Source organism: Mustelus asterias, chromosome 28 (genome assembly GCF_964213995.1).
Source record: "Mustelus asterias chromosome 28, sMusAst1.hap1.1, whole genome shotgun sequence".
NCBI classification, from domain to species: Eukaryota; Metazoa; Chordata; class Chondrichthyes; order Carcharhiniformes; family Triakidae; genus Mustelus; species Mustelus asterias.
The window spans coordinates 17,459,169-17,480,301 of record NC_135828.1 but is presented as its reverse complement, the minus strand read 5'-3'; the positions used below and the strand labels follow the sequence as shown (position 1 = coordinate 17,480,301).

The 21,133-nt window shown below is 46.3% G+C and overlaps 1 protein-coding gene across 1 annotated transcript in view; it reads left to right on the top strand.

Moving 5' to 3' along the window:
- Positions 1-21,133, top strand: part of fuom (fucose mutarotase) — a 130,555-nt gene that overhangs the window by 19,175 nt on the left and 90,247 nt on the right. The gene's annotated exons all lie outside the window — the stretch shown is intronic.

The following is a 21,133-nucleotide window of genomic DNA, read 5'->3' as shown; positions in this document are numbered from 1 at the left end:
GGCCATTCAGTCCATCGAGCCTGCTCAGACAACCATCCCACCCAGGTCCTATCCCTGTAACCCCACATATTTACCCTGTTAACCCTCCTGACACTACGGGGCAATTTAGCATGGCCAATCCACCTAACCTGCACATCTTTGGACACTCAGGAGCAATTTAGCATGGCCAATCAACCAAACCTGCACATCTCTGGACACTCGAGGGCAATTCATCATGGCCAATCCACCTAACCTGCACATCTTTGGACTGTGGGTGGAAACCAGAGCACCCGGAGGAAACCCACGCAGACACGGGGAGAACATTCAAACTCCACCCCAGACAGTCACCCGAGTCCGGAATCGAACCTGGGTCCCTGGCGCTGTGAGGCAGCAGTGCTAACCACTGTGCCACCACGCCACCCCAGACTGCAAGGTCTTTTCAAATGAGGAGTATGAGATATAATGGAAATCATTAGCAGGAACATTGATTTATAGATGGGAAACAACTGCAATATCTACCTGTGGACCGGCAAGCTAAAGTTAAAGATCACTGAATTAAGGAGGGTGTAGGATTTCACAGGTAAATGTGAGGGAATTATGAGTACTGGAGAGAACAGGTGAGTGACCAAGATCAGCAAAGTATGCATTGAGGCTTGGGTTGGGCTAGGAGAGTGAGACTTGATCAGTGTAGCCAGGTACAGGGTTACCAAGTTATAGGGGGAAGTGTTGAGAGAAAGCAGAAAGGATATTGGGGTCCGTTAAGGCAGGAGCAGGTTAACAGGAGCAGTAAGAAGATAGAGGTGACACAGCAAGTTCCAAATATGAATGGACACCAAACTGAGGTTCTCAATGTAGAAGATCAGGGCAAAAAAAGACAGTTAATCATACAAGTTTATCATCATAGGCTGGGTGGAGTTTGCACGTTCTCCCCGTGTCTGCGTGGGTTTCCTCCAGGTGCTCGTTTCCTCCCACAGTCCAAAGATGTGCGGGCTAGGTGGATTGGCCGTGCTAAATTGCCCCTTAGTGTCAGGAGGACTAGCGAGGGTAAATACATGGGGTTACGGGGATAGGGCCTGGGTGGGATTGTGGGCGGTGCAGACTCGATGGGCCAAATGGCTTCCTTCTGTACTGTAAAGATTCTATGATTCTACAAAAATGATAGCACAGGGGGAGATTGGAAAACAGAAGGATACTTCAGACAGAAGACTTACTTCCTTAGGAAGTGGTGGATGGGGTTTGTTGGATGGGAGATGGATAAGGTGGGTTGGGAAATGTGGGGGGAGAGCGGGATGCAGCTGTGTGGGCTGTTGGTATCGAGGTGCTAATTAGGAGGGGGATGGCTTTAAACATCCTTTCACTTCTAGGTCTGAGGTTCTTATCCAACGTGGACTGAATGGGATAATGGTTTGATTTGTGTGCTGATTGGAAGGGTTCACCATGTTCGGGCAGAGTAACTTTAGCCTTGGGGGCTCAGATGGTCAGCACAAAACTGACTCCATTTACTATCGGTTGGCAATCTCATAGAGGCCGCAATACGGCTGATATGAGAAGTGGTGAAAATGTTGGACAGGCAACATCAAGGGTGTTCCTTTGAGATTGAGGTGGAGGTATAATGTTCAGGCAGATTAGATGGGATTTGCTCTGCCTCTGGCTGTACGTATTCACAGTAAGAGTTTTAACAACACCAGGTTAAAGTCCAACAGGTCTACTTGGAAGCAAATGCCATTAGCTTTCGGAGCGCTGCTCCTTCGTCAGATGGAGTGGATATCTGGTCTCAAACAGGGTATTCGGGCAGCACGGTGGCACAGTGGTTAGCATTGCTGCCTCACAGCGCCAGGGACCTGGGTTCAATTCCAGCCTTGGGTGTCTGTGTGGAGTTTACACATTCTCCACGTGTCTGCATGAGTTTCCTCCAGTTGCCTCCCACAGTCCAAAGATGTACAGGTAAGGTGGATTAATCATGTTAAGTTGTCCTGTAGTGTCCATAGATGTGCAGGTTAGGGGTAAATGCATGGGGCTACGGGGATGGGGTGGGAGAGAGGTCCTGTGTGGTCGACTCTGTCAGAGAGAAGGGCAGACTCAATGGGCCGAGCGGCCTCCTTCTGCACTGTGGAGATTTTAGGATTTGAAAATACACAATGCTGATCCGAGGTTCCTGAAATCTCTCAACTAGACATAGAACATAGAATAGTACAGCACAGTACAGGCCCTTCGGCCCTCTATGTTGTGCCGAGCCTTGTCCGAAACCAAGATCAAGCTATCCCACTCCCTATCATTCTAGTGTGCTCCATGTGCCTATCCAATAACCGCTTGAAAGTTCCTAAAGTGTCCGACTCCACTATCACAGCAGGCAATCCATTCCACACCCCAACCACTCTCTGAGTAAAGAACCTACCTCGGACATCCCTCCTGTATCTCCCACCATGAACCTTATGGTTATGTCCCCTAGTAACAGCTACATCCACCCGAGGAAATAGTCTCTGAATGTCCACTCTATCTATCCCCTCTCATCATCTTATAAACCTCTATTAAGTCGCCTCTCAACCTCCTCCGCTCTAAAGAGAAAAGCCCTAGCTCCCTCAACCTTTCCTCATAAGACCTACCCTCCAAACCAGGCAGCATCCCGGTAAATCTCCTTTGCACTCTCTCCAATGCTTCCACATTCTTCTTATAATGAGGTGACCAGAACTGCACACAATATTCCAAATGTGGTCTCACCAAGGTCCTGTACAGTTGCAGCATAACCCCACGGCTCTTAAACTCAAACCCCCTGTTAATAAACGTAAACACACTACAGGCCTTCTTCATGGCTCGATCCACTTGAGTGGCAACCTTCAGAGATCTGTGGATATGAACCCCAAGATCTCTCTGTTCCTCCATATTCCTCAGAACCCTGCCGTTGACCCTGTAATTTGCATTCAAATTTGTCCTACCAAAATGAACAAGCACAAAAGGTCCAAAAACGGTCACAAATCTTACGCACGAGTGTGCAAGCATTTTGTTTCCATTGACTGCTTTGTTGCATGTCATGAAGCTCTGGGACATTTATAAAACTCTAATCAATGTTCCCAATGTCTGGTTTAGGACTTATTCATCAATAAAGGATCAGTGATATGAATGAACTGTTTAACACATCACAATCCACTCAATTCAAAAAAGACAAACCAGCAATCAGGAACATTGAGGGCTTGCTGCCTCACAGTGCCAGGGAACTGGGTTCGATTCCCGGCTTGGGTCACTATCTGTGTGGAGTCTGCACATTCTCCCCGTGTCTGCGTGGGTTTCCTCTGGGTGCTCCGGTTTCCTCCCATAGTCCAAAAGACGTGCTGGTTAGATGCATTGACCATGCTAAATTCTCCCTCAGTGTACCCGAACAGGCACCGGAGTGTTGCGACTAGGGGATTTTCACAGTAACTTCATTGCAGTGTTAATGTAAGCCTACTTGTGACACTAATAAATTAAAAAACCCGAAAAGACTAAGCAGTCTGATCTTGAGGGTTTGGTTGCCAGGATTCACAGAACAGCCTATAAGTTGCAGATTGCATAGCAGAGACAATGGCCTAGTGGTATTATTGCTAGACCATTAATCTAGAAACTCAGCTAATGTTCTGGGAAACCCGGGTTCGAATCCCGCCACGGCAGATGGTGGAATTTGAATTCAATAAAAAAATTTGGAATTACTAATCTACTGCTGACCATTGTTAATTGTCGGAAAAATCCATCTGGTTCACTACTGTCCTTTAGGAAAGGAAATCTGCCATCCTTACCTGGTCTGGCCCACATGTGACTCCAGAGCCACAGCAATGTGATTGACTCTCAAGTGCCTCTGAAATGGCCTAGCAAGCCACTCGAGAGCAATTAGGGATGGACAATAAATGCTGGCCCAGCCAGCGATGCCCATGAACCAGGAATGATTTTTTTAAAAATTGGTTACAAAATAATGGAACACAAAAAGGGACATAGAAGGTCAGGCGTCATATCCATTGCTTAAGGTTGTTGTTCCTGGTTTATAGTGAGTGCACAAGCGGGTGGACACGGAGGGAGACCCAGAGCTGTTGGTGGGCTATCTATAGAGAGTCTCATATATGGAAAGCATGTATACCTCAATGACAGCTTAAGATTTTGTAACGTGTCACATGGTTTTATAGCACAATGACCCTATTTATAATGGACATTTTCTTCCTTCTTTGGGACGGTGTGGGGCTGAATTTCCCCAAAGAGATGGGAAACAGGAGTCATGACTGTTTTCAGGTCCCACAAGTGCCTCTGGCGGGAAACTGATTAAAACCGAGATCTCCATGTGCTTGAGTCTTTTTTTAAATTCATTCGTGGGACATGGGCGTCGCTGGCTGGGCCAGCATTTATTGCCCATCCCTACTTGCCCTTGGAGGGCACTTGAGAGTCAACCACATTGCTGTGGCTCTGGAGTCACGTGTAGGCCAGACCAGGTCAGGACAGCAGATTTCCTTCCCTAAAGGACATTGGTGAACCAGATGGGTTTTTCCAACAATCGGCAATGGTTTCATGATCATCAGTAGACACTTAATTCAGGGGTAACACGGTGGCACAGTGGTTAGCACTGCTGCCTCACAGCGCCAGGGGCTTGGGTTCGCTTCCCAGCGTCGGGTCATTGTGCGAAGTCTGCGCGTTCTCCCTGTGTCTGTGTGGGTTTCCTCCAGGTGCTCCGGTTTCCTCCAGGTGCTCTGGTTTCCTCCCACAGGTGTGCTGGTTAGGTGCATTGGCCATGCTGAATTTTCCCGTGTACCCGAACAGGCGCCGGAGTGTGGCGACTAGGGGATTTTCACAGTAACTTCATTGCAGTGTTAATGTAAGCCGACTTGTGACTCTAATTAATAAATTCCAGAGTTTTTTTATTGATTCAAATTCCACCATCTGTCATGGCGGGATTCGAACCCGGGTCCCGAGAACATTAGCTGACCTTCTAGATTAATAGTCTAACGATAATGTCACCAGGCCATCACCTTCCCATGACATGGAGATTGTCTTCCTTGTCGTTGAGGGTGGTTGGTAGGTTCTCTAAGCTGGACGGCCAGACTGATACCTTCCAGTTTTAGAGAAGCAGCCAGGTCGGTTGAGGGATGATAGTTGTCCAGGGTGAAGCTGCTGTTCAAACAGTGACATGGGATCTTTTACATCTGCCCCAGAGAGCAGTGGGATCATAATATACCGTCTTATCTGAAAGGTGGCAGCTCTGCCAAAGCAGCACTCCTTCAGTACACATGGTGTTAGTCTGGATGATGAGCTCAAGTCCCAGTGTTTAAAACTACAACCCTCTAACTCCGAAGCTCCACAGCCTTATTTGACCATCCAGTGCTCAGAAAAAAATTCGAAAGCTTCGGGGTGGCATGGTGGCACAGTGGTTAGCGCTGCTGCCTCACAGCACCAGGGACCCGGGTTCGGTTCCCGGCTTGGGTCACTGTCTGTGTGGAGTTTGCACGTTCTCCCCGTATCTGTGTGGGTTTCCTCCGGGTGCTCCGGTTTCCTCCCAAAGTCCAAAGATGTGCGGATTAGGTGGATTGGCCATGCTAAATTACCCCTTAGTGTCAAGGGGATAGCTAGCGTAAATGTATGGGGTTATGGGGACAGAGCCTGGGTGGGATTGTGGTCGGTGCAGACTCGATGGGCCAAATGGCCTTCTTCTGCACTGCAGGGATTCAATGGTTCTATTGTTCTAATTGATACGGTGAAGAAGAACTTGGATATTATTTCACCTCACCTACCCTTTTCCATCAACGTCCGAAGCTATTGACTTTGGCACGGTGGCACGCTGGCACTGCTGCCTCACAGCGCCAGGGACCCGGACTCAATTCCCGGCTTGGGTCACTGTCTGTGTGGAGTTTGCACGTTCTCCCCGTGTCTGCATGGGTTTCCTCCGGGTGCTCCAGTTTCCTCCCACAGTCCAAAGATGCGCGGGTTAGGTTGATCGGCCATGCTAAATTGTTCCTAGTGTCAGGGGGGGATTAGCAGGTTAAATGCATGGACTTGCGGGAATAGGGCCTGGGTGGGATTGTGGTTGGTACAGACTCGATGGGCCGAATGGTCTCCTGTAGGGATTCCATGATTCTATGACCTGGGTACTGAGGTACTGGATAGTGACCAAGTGTGGTGAACCATCGTTGGTTCCCACTGGATAGTACTGAGCCAGGGCTGGCCAGCACTGCAGGAATGTATATAGGTTACTGTGGGATTGTACTAATGTTGCTGTTGGGTTAGGGTGGGATTGATACACCTGTGTTTGTTACTGTTGTGGCACATCCCAGTCGGGCTCCGCCTCCTGGGAGAGGTATAAGACTCCCTGCTCGGACGGGACCCCTTCAGTCTGGGATAGTGTGTTAAAGTTCTGATAGTTCCATTGTTAGTTAATAAAAGCCTTCTTTTACCGAAGCTTCGAGCCTCGTGTCCAATTGATGCGCATCACCAAGCGAGGAAACTCTTTCTGATTCTATTACACTTGCTATCCAAGGGGCATTAGGGGCAAGTTTAGTACCCTAGTTGGAGCACTGTCTTGAACCAGTCTTGTACAGACTGGCAGATTGAGTTCAAACACTTCAGCTCCATACTGGATAATATGTTCCCACTGAACCATGGGGCGTGCTGAAGGTTAGTTTCCTGGCATCCCAAAATGTATTTCTGTTCTTGTTAAGGGAGAAAGGGGTTAAATATCCTGCATAAGCGCCTCCGTTTCTTGCTTTTTTGACAAACATTACTGATGCTAATGGATTTTCTGTTCAGCGCAATTAAACCGCTGCTAAATATAAAGCAGATGTTTGAACTCTGGCGAGGATACGGGCTTGATAGTACGGTGGGCTTTACATCTGTCATATCATCTCACTGCTGCCTTGTCGACCTCAATTAATGAGCAATGATTCTTAGTGCCGAGCGGGCCACTTGTTGTAATTGCTTTCCCCGCCATCGCTGCACAGAAATATACACATCTGAAGTGTCTGTTTAGCAGCTCTCCACAGCCTCTCTCCTGTTTGTTCCGTATCCCCGTTTGGTGTTTAATAAGAAAGGACAAATGATGCTCCAATCACCTGAGATGTCACTTCCCTTGTAGATTTCGTTTAACCAGATGTTGGTGTTTAATTAAGCTGCGATATACTGGATTCGGTAGTGGCAGGGCACATCATTATGGGGACGGCAGACAGGATCAGGTGCGAAGGTTTGTGAGGTTTGCAGGAATGGCACATCCCCATTAGTGTTATTGACATTCCAGCTCATTGTGTTGTGATATTTATCTGCAGTCTTTTCATTGAGCAACGTAAGGTATACTACTCCTAATTTGTCAGGTCTATACCATCATTATGATTGTGGTATAGACTTTAGCTGTGCATTCCTTCCTGGTTGCAACCTATTCTCCTTGCTTGCTGAGGTAACTGCTGCAATCCAGCAAACACAACTCCAACTTGTTTCCACATATCCCTGCTCCTTTATTTCTGGGATTCCCCAAAGACCTTTGGTAATCTTCCTCTTCCTAATCAATGTCCCATGGGGAACTAATCTGTAATCATGGTGTCTCTTTTCACATGGAAAGCTACCCCTTCATTACATCCCTTGCCTTTTCGACAGGCTCTTTGCTATCAAACTGCTTGCCTGATATTAAGGCTCGAGTTTCCATTTGTTAAGGAAAGGCTGAGAGATAGCATGGTGGCACAGTGGTTAGCACTGCTGCCTCTCAGCACCTGGGTTCGATTCCCGGCTTGGGTCACTGTCTGTGCGGAGTCTGTCTGCGTGGGTTTCCTCCGGGTGCTCCGGTTTCCTCCCACAGTCCGAAAGACGTGCTGGTTAGGTGCGTTGGCCGTGCTAAATTCTCCCGCAGTGTACCCAAACAGGTGCCAGAGTGTGGCAACTAGGGGATTTTCACAGTAACTACATTGCTTATGTTAATGTAAGCCTATTTGTGTTAGATGCCAGAATCGGATAGCACAGTAGTTAGCACTGCTGTCTCACAGCGCCAGTGACCCAGGTTCACTTCCGGCCTTGGGTGACTGTCTATGTGGAATCTGCACGTTGTTCCCGTGTCTGCGTGGGTTTCCTCCGGGAGCATAGAACATAGAAACCCTACAGTACAGAAAGAGGCCATTCGGCCCATCGGGTCTGCACCGACCACAATCCCACCCAGGCCCTATCACCATATCCCTACATATTTTACCCACTAATCCCTCTAACCTACACATCTCAGGACACTAAGGGGCAATTTTTTAGCATGGCCAATCAACCTAACCCGCACATCTTTGGACTGTGGGAGGAAACCGGAGCACACGAAGGAAACCCACGCAGACACGAGGAGAATGTGCAAACTCCACACAGACAGTGATCCAAGTTGGGAATCGAACCCAGGTCCCTGGAGCTGTGAAGCAGCAGTGCTAACCACTGTGCTACCGTGCCGCCCCGGTTTCCTCCCACAGTCCAAAGATGTGCGGGTTAGGGGGACTGACCATGATAAATTGCCATTTAGTGTCCAAAGATGTGCAGATTAGTTGAATTGGCCATGCTAAATTGTCCTTAGTGTCCAAAGATGTGCAGGTTTGGTGGATTAGCCATGCTAAATTGCCCCTTAGCGTAAAATGATGTGCAGGTTATGTGGATTGGCCATGCTATATTGTTCCTTAGTATCCAAATGTGTGCAGATTAGGTGGATTAGCCCTGCTAAATGCGCGGGGATAGGGTGGAGGGGAGGGCCATCTGGGTAAGATACTCTTTTGGAGAGTAAGTGCAGACTCGATGGGCCAAATGGCCTCCTTCTGCACTGTTGGGATTCTATGAATTTATTTTCAGAGTTATTGAATCTCTAGAATCGATTACCAGAATGTGCAGTAAACATGGGTTTGCTGTAGATCTTCATAAGGGAACGAGATCAGTTCCTGAGAGTCAAGGATGCCTGCCATTATGGAATATGCATATAAGAGTAGTTGTAATTATCGATGTTGGTTGTTTTTTTTTTGCAGTTTCATGGGCCTGATCTCAAAAATCCAAAAGAAATTTCCAATAATTTTTTTCCCCAAGATTGGACTGAGTTTTGTCTCTTTTATTTTGTCCCTTTTGTTTTTTTATCTCGCCCCCAGCAGATTGCAGTCATTAGAGAGAGGGGTAGGGCAGGAAGACTGGCTGGTGAGCAATGTAGGAGGCACCATCTCTGATTGGGACAGCTTGGATGGTTTTTACCCTGCCCCTTTCTTTGTCTGTTTTGCGTATTATTACTGCTATACATTTATACCTTTAAAAAAAGCCTCCAGAATTATGATTAACTGTGACAAGCTTTTGCATTTCAATTATTTGGTTTGTTGCACAACATCTCAGCAATATGCCTGAGCCTCGATTTTGATTCCGGGTGGCTGAACTGACAGCAGCAAGAGGAAAGCTGTTTAATAATCGAACAAACCAGAGAGTTACTGTGCTGAATTGCTGTCTGTTACCCCTGTGGGCGGCACAGTGGTTAGCACTGCTGCCTCACAGCGCCAGGGACTCGGGTTCGATTCCCGGCTTGGGTCACTGTCTGTGTGGAGTCTGCACGTTCTCCCCGTGTCGACGTGGGTTTCCTCCGGATGCTCCGGTTTCCTCCCACAGTCCAAAAGACGTGCTGGTTAGGGTGCATTGGCCGTGCTAAATTCTCCCTCAGTGTACCCGAACAGGAGTGTGGCGACTAGGGGATTTTCACAGTAACTTCATTGTAGTGTTAATGTAAGCCAACTTGTGATACTAATAAATAAATTTAAATTACCCTAATTTAGCACTCCAGGCCTGGCTGCAATAGGGTTTTGTTGTGGACGTGCTTTGTCAATACTTGAGGAACCGTGTTCACTTTCAGATTACCAAGAATTAATCAAACAGTGTTTCTGATTTTATAAAGAATGAGATAAATTTATTGATCCTACTTCCCAAATTAAGAAAACTAGGTAAATCATAACCCTCATTCATATGCCTCATGTACACACACACACATATAAACAGGCACACACACACACATATAAACAGGCACACACACACATGCACAGATATGCGCACACATGCACAAACACACAACAACACGTACACGCGCACATGCACGCACCCACACACATGCGTGCATATTAACACACACACACACACGTACAGATGGTCGAATGCGAGGATAGACTTAAAGGTTTTTTTCACACTTTTTGTGAAAAAAATCAACAATCAGAAATATATGTGTTTAAACTTTTCTTTGGCTGGTCAGGATACATTGATTCCACGTTGCAGTTGTCTTGTTAAGTTGCCTTTCTGGATGTAGCAGTACAGAGCACGTTCCACGTTTTGCCCCCAAAAGATCTTGGTTTTGCAGTACCTTTCTCTTCTCAGGATGGTTACTTTGCATTATCTGTTGACAATATTTACAGGAGAGAGACAGATACGGCTCTTTGCAGCCTTTCAGTAAGTCCTTCCCATCTGTGCTCACTGGCTAGATGAACAATTCTTTAAAAAGCCTCGCTGGCTGTATATTCCAGAGGAATTCGATTACCATGTCTGCTGTTGCCATTTTGTTGGAGGACATTTTTGATGAGATTCAAGATAGCCTGAAAACCAACAGAAAATGGGGTCTTTCCTCAGAGGGAGTGGGAGGTGGGGTGGGGGGAGGGTGGGGGGCTGAAGTGTCTGTTGTTTTTTCATCTCACTTGGGTGTTATCTTGGCAAGTTGTGAGTTATTGCTGGCTAACAGCCCCCCGTTGCCTTAATAAGATTACATTTTTTTTTGAAATCCAGAGAGAAAACAGGCACTGGAAATTGTATCATTTTCTTATTAAAAAACATCCTTGTAACAGTATGTCTGCGTGCAGAAGGAATTTCCTTATACACAGTGATAATGTTTAGAATGGTAATGGACAAATTGGAGATGAAGGGGTTTAAGAAATGTGAACGTAGCGTTAGAATGAAACATTTTATTTTTATGGAGATAATAGTAACATATCTTTTCAAATTGGTGACCATAATTGAAACCTTAAAGGATAATTTTATGAAATTATCCTACCCTGATGGAGGTCCACTCATTGGGAACAAATCCCAGACACTTTGGGCGCCATTAAAATTAGCGGATTGAAAATTGAAAAATATCCAACAGGAGTGAGACATCTTCCCGCACAGTGGGAGGTGGGGTTTGAGTCTTGCTATTTCCAGTCCAGCTGTGTCAATTTCCCTGCATCACGATAATGGCTGGAATTCTCCGACCCTGCTCATGCCAGCTGGATTCTCCGACCCTGCAGCAGTGAACGGAGATTTGGCTGAGCGTCAAATTCTCCATCCTCGCTTGCATCGGTGGGGGAGTGAATGTCCGGAAAGTTCCAGCCAAAAACTGGGAAGGTCGTGAATGTAGCCCAATCCATCACGCAAACCAGCCTCCCATCCATTGACTCTGTCTACATTTCCCACTGCCTCGGCAAAGCAGCCAGAATAATTAAGGACCCCACGCACCCCGGACATTCTCTCTTCAACCTTCTTCCTTCGGGAAAAAGATACAAAAGTCTGAGGTCACGTACCAACCGACTCAAGAACAGCTTCTTCCCTGCTGCTGTCAGACTTTTGAATGGACTTACCTTCCATTAAGCCAAGCACCTTTAAGTGGCCGCATCCCTTTAATTCCCCCGTGCTACTCCCCCCCCCCCCCCCCCCCCGTCCCCCCCGCCCACTCCAAGGGCCGTGTAGCACTGATTTTCTTCCCCTTTCAGCTTGTCCAATCTCCCAACACCAAGTTCACGGTGTGCGTTATGTAACTGAGGTTAACATCACCAAGTGAGGTCAGATTGGCGCACTATTGGCGCACTAAGAATGACCAGGGTGAGGTTAGGGCCGGTCAAGGACAGTAGTGGGAACTTGTGCATGGAGTCAGAAGAGATAGGAGAGGCGATGAATGAATACTTTTCTTCAGAGTTCACCAAGGAGAGGGGCCATGTTTTTGAGGATGAGAGTGTGATACAGGCTGATAGGCTGGAGGAGGCAGATGTTCTGAGGGAAGATGTATGAGCAATTTTGAAAAACCTGAAGGTCGATAAGTCCCCTGGGCCAGATGAGATATATCCTAGGATTCTTTGGGAGGCAAGGGATGAGATTGCAGAGCCTTTGGCTTTGATCTTTGGGTCCTCACTGTCCACGGGGATAGTGACAGAGGACTGGAGAGTGGCAAATGTTGTTACTCTGTTCAAGAAAGGAAATAGGAATGACCCTGGTAATTATAGGCCGGTTAGTCTTACTTCGGTGGTCGGTAAGTTAATGGAAAAGGTCCTGAGGGATAGGATTTATGACCATTTAGAAAGATGCAGCTTAATCCGGGATAGTCAACACGGATTCGTGAAGGGTAGGTCTTGCCTCACAAATGTGATTGAATTTTTTGAGGAGGTAACTAAGTGTGTCAATGAAGGTAGAGCAGTTGATGTCATATACATGGATTTTAGTAAGGCGTTTGATAAGGTCCCCCATGGTCGGCTCATGAAGAAAGTAAGGAGGTGTGGGATAGAGGGAAATTTGGCCGATTGGATAAGTAACTGGCTATCTCATAGAAGACAGAGGGTGGTGGTGGATGGAAAATTTTCAGACTGGAGACCAGTTACCAGCGGTGTACCACAAGGATCAGTGGTGGGTCCTCTGCTATTTGTGATTTTTATAAATGACTTGGAGGAGGGGGCTGAAGGGTGGATCGGTAAATTTGCGTATGACACCAAGATTAGTGGAGTAGTGGATGAGGTGGAGGGCTGGTGTAGGCTGCAAAGAGACATTGATAGGATGCAGAGCTGGGCCGAAAAATGGCAGATGGCGTTTCACCCTGATAAGTGCGAGGTGATTCATTTTGATAGGACAAATTTGAATGCGGATTACAGGGTCAAAGGTAGGGTTCTGAGGAATGTGGGGGAACAGAGAGATCTTGGGGTTCAGATCCACAGATCTCTGAAGGTTGCCACTCAAGTGGATAGAGCCGTGAAGAAGGCCTATAGTGTGTTAGCGTTTATTAACAGGGGGTTTGGGTTTAAGAGCCGTGGGGTTATGCTGCAACTGTAGAGGACCTTGGTGAGACCACATTTGGAATATTGTGCAGTCCTGGTCACCTCACTATAGAAGGATGTGGAAGCATTGGAAAGAGTGCAAAGGAGATTTACCAGGATGCTGCCTGCTTTGGAGGGTAGGTCTTTGGAGGAGAGGTTGAGGGAGCTAGGGCTTTTCCCTTTAGAGCGGAGGAGGATGAGAGGTGACTTAATAGAGGTTTATAAGATGATGAGGGGGATAGATAGAGTGGACGTTCAGAGACTATTTCCTCAGGTGGATGTAGCTGTTACTAGGGGGCATAACTATAAGGTTCATGGTGGGAGATATAGGAGGGATGTCCGAGGTAGGTTTTTTACTCAGAGAGTGGTTGGGGTGTGGAATGGATTGCCTGCTGTGATAGTGGAGTCGGACACTTTAGGAACTTTCAAGCGGTTATTGGATAGGCACATGGAGCACACCAGAATGATAGGGAGTGGGATAGCTTGATCTTGGTTTCGGACAAAGCTCGGCACAACATAGAGGGCCGAAGGGCCTGTACTGTGCTATACTGTTCTATGTTCTATAAGTATGGCTTTACATTAACACTGCAATGAAGTTACTGTGAAATTCCCCTAGTCGCCACACTCCGGCGCCTGTTCGGGTCAATGCACCTAACCAGCACGTCTTTCAGACTGTGGGAGGAGACCCACGCAGACACGGGGAGAATGTGTAAACTCCACACAGACGGTGACCCAAGTTGGGAATCGAACCCGGGTCCCTGGCGCTGTGAGGCAGCAGTGCCAACCACTGTGCCACTGTACTATTGGATAGAACATTAAATGTAAGTTTGGTACACATTAGTAAAGATAACATTTCCTGAATTTGCAAATTCAGAACTCAGTGGCCCCAGGAGTTACAGCATCAATTTAGCAGAAGTAAAAACAGGGCAGATAGCAACTGGCAAGAAACGGAAGATTGTTGAAACCCTCACTCACATGGTACCGCATGTGAACAGAAACTAGAGCCTCTCCAGCGGCTGATCGTGTCGAACCGTAAGGCAGAAATTTGTCACTAATCCGAATTTCATTTCAACATCAGTAAGAAACTGTAGTTCGATGTTTGCACTGGTGAAATCAAAATCTTTCTGTGATAACCCCCTTATGAGTTCATAGCCTTTGGGAATATAGGAACAGGAGTTCCGACATTCAGTCAGGTCCTAGCTGATCTTTAACTGGCTTCTCATTTATCCACATTTTATCCATATCGCTGACTTGTTGATCCCCGTCTCAAAAATTTCAATGGGCCCTGCTCCCACTCATTTTCAGTGTTGGGTGGGAGGGGGGGATAATTCCATACTTTTCAATGCCCCTAATGTTTCATAGAATCCCTGCAGTACAGAAGGAGGCCATTCGGCCCGTCGATTCTGTACTGACCACAATTCCCGCAACCCCACGCATTTACCCTATAGTCCCGCTGACACTAGGGTCAATTTAGCATGGCCAATCAAGCTAACCCGCACATCTTGGGGCATTAAGGGGCAATTTAGCATGGCCAGTCCACCTAACCTGCACATCTTTTGGACTGTGGAAGGAGCACCTGGAGGAAACCCACGCAGACATGGGGAGAACGTGCAAACTCCACACAGACAGCGACCCGAGGCCGGAATTGAACCTAGGTCCCTGACTTTAACAACTTCTTTCTATAATCTTTTATCCATTATTTTCTTGAAATACGAAAGCACTTTTTCACATGGCCTCCTCTGTACTCCAGGGATTCTATGAAACATAAAGCCTCTGCACGGTTGCTCATATTTTAAAAAGAAGGTGGCTCGGTGGCACAGTTGTCAGCACTGCTGCCTCACAGCGCCAGGGATCTGGGTTTGATTCCGACCTTGGGTGACTGTCTGTGCGGAGTCTGCACGTTCTCCCCGTGTCTGCGTGGGTTTCCTCCGGGTGCTCCTGTTTCCTCCCACACTCCAAAGATGCACAGGTTAGATTGATTTGTCATGCTTGATTGTCCCTTAGTGTCCCAAGATGTGTAGGTTAGATGGATTGCCCATGCTAAATTATCCCTTAGTGTCCCAAGATGTGTAGGTTAGGGGATTAGTGGAGTAAATGCATAGGGTTACAGGGGATAGAGCCTGGGTAAGATGCTGTATCGGAGAGTCAGTGCAGACTGGATGGGCTGAATGGCCTCCTTCTGCACTATGTGGATTCTATGAAAGCCGATGAGGTGAATCCTTCCATGAGGCAGGCATGCTAAAATGTGTCAGGAACACCTAAGCCAGCAGCAAACAGAGACTCATTATAATGAACAAAGATCAAATACTAAAGGTTGAAAATGCCTCCCTGATACCCACTGAGTGCAAGGTACTTTAAGCAGCTGTTGTTTCTTTGTGAAAATGTTCTAATTTTATCTTCATGCGAATAAACCTGACGCTTCCAGTGTATGTTTTTGTCACCATGATGTTTCCTGCACTTAGCAGAGTTTCAACTGACTTATTTTTCACATCTTAGATTGGAACACATGAAACAAGGTTTGGTAAGCATTCCCTGTGGCTCCTTCACATGCGCCTTCCGAATCCGTGACCTCTACCACCTGGAAAGGCTAGCAGATACATGAAAACACCACCACCATCTGGAGGTTCCCTCCAAACCACACCATCCTGACTTGAAAATATATTTTTTTATTCATTCGTGGGGCATGTGCGTCGCTGGCTGGCCAGCATTTATTGCCCATCCCTAGCTGCTCAAGGGTAGTTGAGAGTCAGCCACATTGCTGTGGCTCTGGAGTCACATGTAGGCCAGACCGGGTAAGGACGGCAGATTTCCTTCCCTAAACAACATTAGTGAACCAGATGGGTTTTTCCGACAATCGACAATGGTTTCATGGGTCATCAGTAGATTCTTAATTCCAGATATTTTTTATTGAATTCAAATTTCACCATCTGCCGTGGTGGGATTCGAACCCGGGTCCCCAGAACATTAGCTGAGTTTCTGGATTAATAGTCTAGCGATAATACCACGAGATCATCACCTCCCCAATATATTGGCCATTCCTTTGCCGTCTTTGGGTCAAAATCCTGGAATTCTCTCCCTCATGGCACTATGGGTGTACCCACACCTCAGGGACTGCGGCGGTTCAAGAAGGTGGCTCACCACCACCTTCTCACGGGCAATTAGGGAATTAAAAACTGCCAGCAACGCCCATGTCCTGTGAAAGAATTAAAAAGCATTCAGTAGCTGTCCTAATGTTCAGATTCCTTCCCTCTCCAGCTTTTACAGAACGTAAGAGAGAGAGAGAACAAGCAGAAACGTCCATAAATATTTAACAGCAAATGTAAACACGCTCACAACTGACAAGAGATGCAGTGAATCATAGAATCATAGTGTCAGGATGTAGCTGTGGCGAGGAATGATAAAAGTAAAAGACATGATAGGTTGAGGTAAAAGACAAACACGCTTTCAAAATTCTAACCACAAATGCCCAGAATCTTAGCAATAAAAGTAGAGATTCTAAAATTGAAAAGTTTAATGTTTATTTTATTATTAGTATCACATTGGTGTCATGTTTGGGCGTCACGGTGGCACAGTGGTTAGCACTGTTGCCTCACAGCGCTTGGGACCTGGGTTCAATTCCCAGCTTGGGTCACTGTCTCTGTGGAGTCTGCACGTTCTCCCCGTGTCTGTTTAGGTTTGCTCCGGTTTCCTCCCATTGCTGCATCTAAAAACAAGGGACAGGTAGAGATCATTCATTCCCGCAGATCACCAGAATTGTTGCATTCACAGGTTTGTTCTGAATTTCCGGTCTTTTGAGTCCCACTGTTTCTCCCCTTGTTGAGGAAAAGATGTGCGGGTTAGGTGGACTGACCATGCTAAATTGCCTCTTAGTGTGAAGAGGTTTAGCTAGGGTAAATGCATGGGGTTATAGGGATACAGCCTGTGTGGGATTGTAGTCAGTGCAAACTTGATGGGCCGAACAGATTCTGCACTGTAGGATTTTGTGATTCTAAGGAATTTGGTTCCACAAATAGGTTTACATTAACACTCCGATGAAGTTACTGTGAAAATCCCCTAGTTGCCACATTCCAGCGCCTGTTCGGGTACACTGAGGGAGAATTATGCACCTAACCAGCACGCTTTCGGACTGTGGGATGAAACACGAGCACCCGGAGGAAACCCACGCGGACACGGGGAGAACGTGCAGACTCTGCACAGACAGTGACCCCAGCTGGGAATCGAACCCAGGTCCCTGGCGCGGTGAGGCAGCAGTGCTAACCACTGTGCCACCGTGCCGAAAAGGCTATTATATTATGGCTATCATAGAGACATGGCTAAAAAGATAATGACATAGAGGAGGGAGTAAATTGACAGGCATATTGGTAGCTTTGGAAATAAAAGGAAATAAATGATAGATCCAAGATCTGTTTTAATACTTTCCGCAGCATAAAGACAGACTTAGGCCAGGGAACTGGGAGAAGTTTAAGGTTTGTACCAGTGGGAAGCTGATAAGGAGAGCCAAAATAGACAAGGCCAGGATCCTTGGGAATGTAATCCACAATACGAAAGGCTGTTATAAATATACCTGGAACACACAGGCAGTCAAGAAAATAGTTGGACACCCTAAAGTGATATTATATTAGGTAATCAAGGGACAGAAAATATTCTAAAACTAATCACTGGATTGGTGTTCAGACAAAACCTCAGACAGCCTTCTGACTGTTGAACTAGACTGTCAAGAGCAAGAGAATAAGATTCCAAGACGAATATGTGTAATGGATTGGGGGAAGCTGGCTAAGTGGAGCTCAGTGAAGGAAACTAAGGTCCCAAGTTGCAGTTGAGGAAATAAACTTAGATATGATCTATTAGACGTTGTTAGAGAATCCTTGGAAATGGGTGGTCATTCCTGAGGGTTGGGGAAAAAGGAATATGGATGTTAATGAATGGAAAAAGAGAATAGGAGAAAATCCAGGCAGTTTCAGGCTGAACTGATGAATGTGATATTCGATGTGGGGAGGGTACTGGGGGAGAGGAGTGATGCGGGATAAGTCCTGAATTTCCAATTCCAATTCTCTTCCTGCAATTATTGGCGCACTAAGGCAGACTTTTGTCTGTTTCCATAGCTAGTAGTTCCCGGAACAGGTCACTAGTCTGTCACCAGGAGGCTTATAGCTTGAAGGACACCACTCCACATCAAACCAGGAATCTCTCTCACTCTTAACCACCGGCCATTGGTGTATTTGGAAGGACACACTCAACCGACTCTCGCTACCTACACTGGGGAACAAAATCCATCCCAATAAATCTGGTGAAAGCATCTGGAAACATCCATGGGCTCCCTTGGAGAGCCATGGCTCTGGAGTCACATGTAGGCCAGGCCAGGTAAGGACGGCAGATTTCCTTCCCTAAAGGACATTAGTGAATCAAATGGGGTTTTATGACAGGGGTTTCATGGTCATCATTCCAATTTTAGTTCCAGATTTTCTTTTGATTGAATTTAAATTTCACCATCTGCCCTGAAGGGGTTTGAACCCAGATGCCCATAACATTATCCTGGGTCTCTGGATTACTAGCCCAGTGACAATATCACTCTACCACTGTCTCACAAGCCATTTTCTTCTCTTGTTCAAATTACCATGGGCCCGTATCAGACTACTGACAAAGAAACAATTCCTTTGCCAGCACCTCTGTCGTTCTACCGTGAGAAAGTGCGACATTATTTAATTGTTTTAAAATTATTATTCCTGGAACAAAAGTGTTTGCCAACTTTCTTTTATGCATAATACTGTGGTGATTACATAAAGCACATTGAAACTATATCCAGGAGTGTTACGGTCCAGTTAAGCACTGATAACCTTTCTGTTTTAAGTAGATTGAGCTCCCAGTTACCCAGTAAGAGAATAAAGCCACAAGAGTTCATAGTTTTCAACAAACAAAATAAAATTTAGTTTCCGAAGTCAGAAAAGTTAAAAAATCCACAATGTCTACATTGTATTCAAACACACAGAATTAACGTGATAAAAATGAATTGACAGGCAAACTGTGGTGGAACGCATCACATTGCAAATTAAATGGCAGATGCATCCAAGTCAAATCCGATGGATTTCTCAGCAAGCCCCCCAAATGTCAGTGACCACGGTGAGTCTCAATGCCGTGTTAAAGCTCTGTCTCCCTCATGAGGAATTTCAACTCCTCACTTTGAATTCTCTCCAAAGCCTCAACAGCTGCTCCCAATGGTTCACTTTTTTCTCATGAGACTGCATTCCGTGGGGTTAATAAAGCTGCACTCCTGCCTTTACTTACCAGCACACTTGCAACTCTTTTGTGGACCATTAGCTTCACTAAGATGGCACTGTCCCTATGTTTCTCTGAACTCCGGTTCCCAAGCTATACCTGACTCCTGGGGCTTCTTCTGAGCCCTAACCCTATTCAGCATGACCTTCTGTCACCTTCTCAGCTCTGCAGGCTCCCACTTGCATCAATCTAAAACTGGCTCCCTGTGCTTTTTCTGAACCCTAACTGTCTCCAGCAGGGGAACCAACCACCTTCGGCCATTTTCTCAGCTCCCCAGGACTTCTCCTGAGCCCTAACTGCATTGAACATCTCCCAGGGCTTTTGAGATCTGGAGCCTGCTAACAGCACTATCCTTTTAGTATCACCTCTTCCCCCAACTGCAAAGCACTGAGATAAATTGAAACCAGAGAACCTTTTTAATCTCGACCCATCCCCATGAGAATATAGCCTTTCAGGGCTCACTGAATGTGTTTAAACTAATTTAACTCGAATCCCCAAAATGATATCTCTGTGGACCGCACTTCTTTCTAAGCACACATCTCTAGCTCTCTAGTTAAGTAAGCCCGCCTGCTGTTTTATGAATCTTACTTTGCAAACTGTTAATCCCTTACACCAATGTGGTCCCAAACTTTTAAGTGTAATAGACTCCAAGCTACTTTGGTTGCATTTATCCCATTTTCTAAAGTTCAACTTTAATCTTCCCCCAAACTAAGCACTACATCTAACATGAACTAAATACTCTTCACAGGTATCACCATGCAGATTATGTCACTGTGTCCAAAACGTTATCTGATTTCACTGTCTCCCCGAGACTCATTGGACACTTGTTTGCCAAAGACAGTTTCAAGAAACAAGGAGAGGTGGAAAAGCAACTCCGAGAAGCAAAGAGGGAACCTGAAAAGGACTGGCAGCTGATATAGGAATTAATCCGAAAATCTTCCATAGGCGTATAAATAGTAAGAAGGTGGTTAAAAGGAGTAAAACTGATTGAGGGACCGAGAAAGGAAATTATACATGAAGGCAGAGGCCAAGAGTGGCACGGTGGTTAGCACTGTTGCCTCACAGCGCCAGGGACCCGGGTTCGATTCCCGGCTTGGGTCACTGTCTGTGTGGAGTCTGCATTCCTCCCCGTGTGTTTTCTCCAGGTGCTCCGGTTTCCTCCCAGAGTCCGAAAGACGTGCTGTTTGGGTGCATTGGCCATGCTAAACTCTCCCCCGGTGTACCCGAACAGGCGCTGGACTGTGGTGACTGGGGAATTTTCACAGTAACTTCATTGCAGTGTTAATATGAGCCTACTTGTGACACTAATAAATAAACTTTAAAACAAAGCTGAGGTATTAAATACTTTGCATCTGTCTTTAACCAAACAAGAAGATGTTACCCAGGCCATGGTGAAAGAGAAAGTAATTCAGACTCTGGAAGGGTTTAAAATTGATCAGAGGAAGTATTGGGCAGACTGTCTGTACTTAAAGTTTGTGAGAAGCCCGGATCGATGAGCTGCATCCAAAGATGCTGAGGGAAGTGAGGATGGAGCAAGTGGCCATCGCTTTTCAGTCCTCTTTAGTCTCTGGGGTGGTGCTAGAGGACTGGAGAATTGCACACATTACACCCCTGTTCAAAAGTTAAGCCAACAACTGCAAACCAGTCAATTTAACTTCAGTGGTGGGGAACCTTCTAGAAACAATAATTCAGGACAAAGTTAATAGTCACACGGACACATGTGGATTAATTACGGAAAGCCAGCTTGTATTTCTTAAGGGAAAATCTTGTTTAACTAACTTGTTGGAGTTTTCTGCAAAGATCACAGGGGGGGTTGACGAGGGTAATGCTGTAGATGTGGTGTACATGGACTTCCAAAAGTTATTTGATAC